The sequence below is a fragment of the Parasteatoda tepidariorum genome, chromosome 7, assembly GCF_982258835.1.
Source record: "Parasteatoda tepidariorum strain Cologne lab strain chromosome 7, Ptep-v5.0, whole genome shotgun sequence".
NCBI lineage: Eukaryota > Metazoa > Arthropoda > Arachnida > Araneae > Theridiidae > Parasteatoda > Parasteatoda tepidariorum.
The window spans coordinates 79,885,958-79,893,826 of record NC_141761.1 but is presented as its reverse complement, the minus strand read 5'-3'; the positions used below and the strand labels follow the sequence as shown (position 1 = coordinate 79,893,826).

Sequence of the window (7,869 nt, the reverse complement as noted above, 5' to 3'; positions counted from 1 at the left end):
GATTCAAAAATATTATATCATATTGAATTCTGCAATTTTTACTCCGCCAAGAAAACTTTAATGATTTATTATTTTAAGGTGTCAAAATATTCACGTAAGATTGGAAGCATGGAATTTGGGCAGTAAGATATTGTTAAGGAAAAAAGAAAAAAACAGCAATACAGACTTAATTAAAATAGAGCATAAGAATATAACGCCCTTTTATGGTTAAGTAATATTTTGTTAAGTGATGAATTGTTTCATAACGTTATCAAAACAATGTCATTACGCGAATTGCTCAATTTTTTCGAGCTTGTTACAAGAGTTCCCTTGTCCTCTGGTGCGGTTTCAAAATTACAATGCTACGGAGTAGAACCTTGATAATGGTAAACTAAGAATTGGGTCAGCTTTTCAACACCGGTTATAAAATAAAATAAAAACAAATTTTAAGAGAGAGACACTGATTATGAGTTACAGCTGTATTGAAGAACAGCTTGGATTGATCAAATAGTTTTTATGCACTTAAATTGAATTAAAAAAAACTTGATAGTATTGAACTTTTATAACTTTATCAATTTTTACGCTCAAAGTTTATTTATTTAAGGAAGCTGAGAAAACACATAAAAGCGTTCAAGGAAAAAAATATCACCCAGGAATTAAATGAAAAGATAATCGAGGAAAAAAAAGTAATTTAGAAAATATTAATGTAACGTGATGGTAAAATTTTTTTATTACGCTTTCATAACATTTTCGTGTTTTAATAACATTTTCGTGCGTATTTTATAGACATTTCAGAGTTAATAAATATCCTATTCAAGTTGTGATTTTGATATCTCTCTCTTTAAAACAGAATACTTCAAGGTTTAGACTTTGTATGTAAGTATCAAACATCAGAATTTTTAAATATCTATTTTTTAAATCTCTGTGAGATAAAGAACCTACCATAAGAGTAAAACCGTAAATTTCTTCTAGCATTATTTTCATTTTGTTTATAATATTTAATTATCCTTATATTTTCTATTTTTCTGTATTTTATACATTGATTCTTCAAATTTGTTTTGTATTTCTTTTATTATTTCTCAATACATAATTTTGATTAAGAAATAAAAAAAATCAATAACTTGTATTAACTTAACACAATTATTTCCTTTTAAAAATATTATTCTACACTCTAAAGAATTCCGGATCAAATTACGATAAAAAGCACCAGCGCCCTGGGTGCATCATCTGTAAAATTAATTTTGCATTTTTTTACATCAATACATTTTTTAACAGTAAAACTTTATACCGTATATTTTGCAGAAATAATTATAGTGATTTTACAATAATTACTTTTTTTTCGTAAAATTTTATGACAAAAAATGGATTTGACTGCAAAAACTTCCATCACCTTGGATGCTTGTACATTTAATCGTAATTTGAACTTGAATTTATTTTACAGTGTATGATTGAACATGAGAAAACTTATTGAAACTCAATGCATTCCAGTTCAAAGGAACAATATTATTTTTCGCTTTTTTTTTTGCCGTAATTCAAAAATTTTGATTCAATAGTATTTATTATTTAAACTTGTGCTTTTTTAACTGATTTACTAGAGAATCGATAAAACATTTTGATCATTCACATTCTCTCTACGATAAAAATATTTTAAGCCTAAACCTATTTAAATATTAATTCAAACACAGATACTAATCCGTGGACTGGCTGTTGTGATTTAAGCAATAGCTTTTTTTTTAGTTATAATGATCAAAAGTTAAGTTTGTCCTTGGGAATTCTAACAAGACAACGTTTTCTGCATTAAAGTGATTTTAATTATTTATTTATATTTCATTTAACAGATAAGACAATATGAAGCTCTTCTACATTTTAGTCTTATTTTCGATGATCGCGGGAGCTTTATCAGCAATAGGTCCACCACCATGTTTCTATTGGAGAGACGTCAGTAAGTTGAAATTTTAGTTTATTTCTTTTCTGTTTCTATGCATTTCTTAAAGAATTTTTAATAGAAATTATAGTGTTTAATAGAAATAAATACACGACACAAATGAACCATTTCAAAGTTTCAAGTTGACCTCCATTTTCAAGTTATCATTCAGTCCATGGCATACTACGATGTATTTCATAACAGTCGTTGAACAGCCTATCCAATTTTTGGGTTTATGACTACTAATGTTCAACTTCGCAACCTTGTAATTTTCAACCCAATCCAGAAGATAAGGGAACTGCTGGATCAAGTATTGGGAGAAATTTGCCCTTGAGGAGGACTTTTTGATGGAACTAACCAGCATTTGCGTTACATGTAGAGGAAGACCACAAAAACCTCTCACGGTTAGCCTGACGGCAAGGGGACTCTAACCCATGATCCGTCTACCACTGTTGATGTTTCACGTCAGCACTGTGGTCGGTGCAAGTCAGAATGCGGAATTCGTATCGACCAGTCATCGCTGGGATTCGAGCCCGGTTCACCTCATTGGAAGGCGAACACTCTATCCCATCGCGGCTCTACTACGATGTATTGATATATCACATTTGTTGGCATTAATTCAGTTACAATCGGCTGCATTTTGTATTTTAAATACCCATCGAAAATGTGAAAAACGCACACATTACAAGAGGTTTCGAGCCGACTTCCTTTCAATTATCATCGAACATAGTATCAAATGATTACTATCATTGATTTAATAAATCTAACAAATACAAAATTTTAACCAATTTAGCAATTAAAATCATTGTATTACAGCAATACATATTTCTAAAAAAATTAATAAATCATCTATATTGAAAATAAAGAATCTGAAAGATGCCCTATTTAAAAATCGGATTTAGCGATGCACTACACTGTTATAAATTCCGGATCAAATTGCGGCTTTAAGTACTAGCACTTTGTGTGCATCTTCCCTTAAATCAATTTTACAGTAAAATCCATTTTCGCCGTGAAATATTATACCGTAATTTTTACTGTAATATTTATTTAATTAGAATGATTTTTCAGTAATTTTAAGGTAATTGTTACAGTTAAAAATTACGTTGCATAGGTTTTTTTTTACTGTAACATGTTTTTTGCCATTATTTGATCCGGAATTTTTACAGCGTACTTCGAGTCAGTATCTATGTCTCTGTTAAATCCTATGTCTGTAAATCTCACCTTTTACCATCTACCAACCTGTATCTATGTTACCCTTGGTAACACAGATATATGCATCTAATGATTATTTTAAATAGGGATTTTACAAAATGGTATCAGGAGGACAATGGAAATCAAATCAAGCTTCTTTTAAAAAAAATTAAAAATACGATCTGATTTATTTTTGCACCTCAATCTGTCTTTTCTAAACAAAACTTTGAGAACAAAAAATTGGTTGAGAGCTGCATTATGTCTTAAAGATGGGCTCAAAGTGTATGCGAGGTAACGCAAATGCCGGTTAGTTGCATCAAGAAGTCCTCCACGATGAAAAAATTTCTCCCAATACTTGATCCAGGAGTTCCATTGTTTTCTGGATTTGTTTCAAAATTACAGGGCTACGGAGTTGAACATTAGTAGCCGTAAACCCAAAAATGGGTAAGCTGTTCAACGACTTTTATAAAATTAAATATAAAGCGTTGATATAAGCAACACACTTTTTAGTTTTGTTTTTAACTGTCCAAATCCATTAATCGCGTTCTAGTGAATCTAATGGTAGGCTTTATTGAATAGGTAAATCTCAAAGAAAAAAAAAGAATTTATAACACCTAATATTTATGATAATGAAAATTAAATATTTTAAAACAAATATAAATGTTATTGATATTGTAAATTGAACCACCGTAATAATTTTGAAAGGGCATAAATTTCAGCTGCTATTTAAAAATCAAAATTTTAAATATTTTAATTTCTTAACCGCTTAATCAATGAATTTATTAAAAAAAGTAACTTAAAATATTGAAGAAATGTGCAAATAAATTAATTATTTTACAAACTCAAGCAATATAAATTGGAAAATAAAAACCATATATATAACAGTGCTTGCTAAAATTGTTGATAAGGTGCATTATTATAAAAATGAAGGGAAACTTAAAAAAATGTGATCAGTATAAAATAACATTGACATAGCAATCGAAAATAAACACTCTAAAGGTATTAAAAAGAAAAGAGCCTTTAACCAATGAAATAACAACTTAATAAAAATCGAAAGAGAATAAAAATCGGACCTTTAATTTAATAAAAAACAGAATCATCAATATCTTCAAGATAACAAAATAAGGACTCACCCCTTTTATACGTCATAACTTCTTTCTTGCGTCATCGAACACTAATAATTAAATCAGATTAAGTTCAGAATGAGAGATCATGTTTAGTAATCGAAATAACCACCACGAAAGGAACTCCCAATCGCAAAGATCAAAACGCTTTAAATTCAAACCAAACACTCATCAAAGGTGACAAAAATTTTTATCTTTTTAAAATTTTCTTTACAAATGGCTATGTTCGATTATGAGCTAGCATTAACTGATACACTCATCCAATCGGCGCCAAGCGGGAAAAAAAAAATAAAAAATAAAAATAAATGATGACGCTAGAAGAAATGCCCTTTGTCTTTTTTTAAAATCGTTTGCGTTTCCCGTGAAATATTAATCAGATGTTTCTTTTGTTTTATAATTTTCTTTTATCGTATTGGCAATATTTCTATTCTCATTGTTGTATGTTGTAAAACAAAATTTGAAATTTTGCACTAATTATTATATACATTTTAATCCCGAATAATTTATGCTATCTAAAAGCGTCTAAGCAAAATATATAGTTTAATGCAAAATGCATTATATTCCATGTAAAATGTATCAACATTTCTTCCCAAAAAATATCTTTGTGGTAAACATAATCAATATTAGTCGAAACGCACTCAAAACAGAGTAAAACATTCCATTTAAAATAAAATATTATAAAACGATAACAAAAACGCTTAATTTATGGAATTGCTCCCATAAAAATTGTGTTATTTTTCTTCCTCAGCAATGATATTTTTGAATAAAATAAATCATATCAGGTTTATTTGTGACTATAAAATTTGTGTAAAATATGAAATTTTTGACATGAATCTTAGAAAAAATGTAAACATCTATATGTATTATAAAAGCAGGTGGGGAAAACCTCCAAATTCTTTCTTTAAATAAATAATACCAAAAAAAAATTTTTAAATTTTGTTCGATATTTGGACAAGCTGTGTTTCACATTTAAAAAATTTTTTCTGGCACTGTGAGTTTTAGGGAATGGAACAATATTGCAAAGAAAGAATTTCTTTTTTAAACAAACAAGTTTACGAAAACAAATTCTTTTTCAAAGTCATGTATGAAGGTTTTCGGAAGTATTTAAATAAATCACACTTTTGAATGTAATCATTGTGACCATTTGCTACTCTATTGGCATTCACATATTTAACTGTAAGGGATTAGTCGCAAAAAGTTGCTTATACAAGAATTATAAATATTGTTAATGACTGTTCTGTATAGAGCGGAATCATAACTTTAGTGAGACAAGGCGCACAAAAGTGTGACTTCAATGAAACAAATTCGATTAAGAAAAAATGTGAGTACAAAATGAGATAAGTCCAAAAAAATGCTGCTGAAAGTTTAGTAAGACAAAGTTATGCAATTATTTTTATGTGACCAAAGTTGCAACAAATTTTCCAAGTGACTTTAGTTCCAGTAAAGTATATTTATGATTACTAACAAGGGAAACTAGGGAAGTGTGACTCGCCAATTTTGAAATAAACTAGTGGGATGTATGCCTTATGAGGAATAATTTTAGGGAGCAACATTCGTTTCGGCCCATAGAAGGTCCTGTGAGAGATAAAAAATAGTTCAATATATAGAAAAATCTGTATTTTATTACCTCAAGCAGACTATTAGTTATTGTAATTGTCTCTCTCATACTCCAATTAATTTTGTGGTAATTATTAAATAATTTTCTGATTGATTTATTAATTAGCGAATTAATTAATTATCCAATTAATTACAAATTAATTGGATTATGATACAATTACAATAACTAGTAGTCTGCATTGAAGTAATAAAATACCGATTTTTCTACATATTTAATTATTTTTTATCTCTCACAGGACCTTCTATGGGCCGAAACAAATGTTAATTAGTTTATTAATTAGCAAATTAATTAATTATCCAATTAATTACAAATTAATTGGAGTGTGAGACAATTACAATAACTAATAGTCTGCATTGAAGTAATAAAATACCGATTTTTCTATATATTGAATTATTTTTTATCTCTTACAGGACCTTCTATGGGCCGAAACGAATGCCGCCCCCTAAAATTATTCCTCATAAGGCATACATCCCACTAATTTATTTCAAAATTGGCGAGTCACACTTCCCTAGTTTCCCTTGTAAGTGACAAAAGTCACAATAAATAGTCACGGAAACTTTTATGTGATATCACAAGACTAACATCAAAGTCACATTATGACCTCGTTTAGGCAGTTCAAAACTCTCATACCTGCAACTGTGACCATTTTTGACTTTATTGTGACGTCACTGTGACAATCTGTGATATCTTGGAAGCTTCCTAACTCTCCCTGAACTGGGGTGTGCAACTATGGTTCTTAAAACATTTAGCCCTTGGTTAGGATCCTACTGGTTGCCAACGAACAAGTCTCTCGAACATTTCTCGATCTACATCACTTTTGAGACTGCATTTTGCTCAAAAATGAGTATATATTGTTTTAGTTTTAAATTCATGTAGTTTTTTTCGGCTATTACTTTTTTCGGAGCTATTTTGACATATTTTGTGCTCAATTTTCGAAACCTTTTTTTTACAGTATACTTATGTTTCAGAGCAGACCAGGGTGTCTGATTATATTTTCAAACATGTATGAATATAGCATATGTTGTGTTATTTGATTTACAATTATTGGTTTATTCATTTTAGAAGAACACCCGGAAGCTGATTGTAAAGAAAACGGAGATTTTAAACCAATTCAATGTGAAGATGGGAAGTGTCGTTGCGTTAACTTTTATGGTCAAAAACTCACTGAGCCACAAGACGGAAAACCTGATTGCTCCGGTACAAACTACAACAAATACATTGTTCAATAAAAATACATATTCAATATGAATTGATTCAAATGGATTTTCAAATTTTCTTCTATAAAATCATTTAAAGAATGACTTAGTTTCCATTTGTCAAAATATCACATTTTTAGTTTTACATTACAATTATGCTGCAAAATTAAATAAATTTATTAAATATCAAATATAAAATTTAGCATAAGTTTAGACAGTTGTTAAAGCTGTGATATATTAAACACCATAAACAACTTTAATGAAAAATCAAATTTGATAAAAAAAACAAAAATATTTTAATTCAGAAATATGAAACTACAAAGTAAAAATTAAAAAAAATATCCTTTTTTGTGTCCATATGAATTAAGAAAATGACCCGGATGATGTGGCTGCAGGGCTACGTCCCACATGACACCTCTGTCCAACAAGATATCAAAAATGCGAGTCTTTTGTGTACGTTAGCATAGTTTTCGCCAAGGAGAGTTAAAGAGTTCGTTTTCTCTTTATTATTAATCGATGAAATTTAATGCCAAGGCTCTTTTTCTCTGCCTTACTAATTCAGATGTGTTGTCAGAAAGGAAAGCGTAAGAAATAATAACGAATTTTAATGAAATCAAAACATTAGCAACCATATTACGATTTTCGAATTTTATGCTAATGTGATAGGCAGATGTAGAGGGAATCTCTAAAAATACATTTTATTCTGTACTCAATTCAAGGTTGTGGTATAAATAGATAACAAATTATATTAATGATTTTTATTTATTGAAAAATTATTAAATAAGATAGTAATTTGGTTTTTGAACGTTAGGAATATGTTATGCATATTTCAGCATA

At 29.1% G+C, this 7,869-nt stretch overlaps 1 long non-coding RNA gene across 2 annotated transcripts; it reads left to right on the top strand.

Annotated features, from left to right (window-relative positions):
* Positions 1 to 798: 798 nt before the first annotated feature.
* On the top strand, positions 799 to 7,137 carry LOC107457079 (uncharacterized). 2 transcript variants are annotated; one of them, XR_015435769.1, is made up of 3 exons: positions 799 to 855; positions 1,818 to 1,921; positions 6,899 to 7,137. It is a non-coding gene; the product is annotated as an uncharacterized LOC107457079 (long non-coding RNA). The 2 variants fall into 2 exon arrangements; XR_015435770.1 differs by lacking the exon at positions 799 to 855 and adding an exon at positions 897 to 936.
* The last annotated feature ends 732 nt before the right edge of the window (positions 7,138 to 7,869 follow it).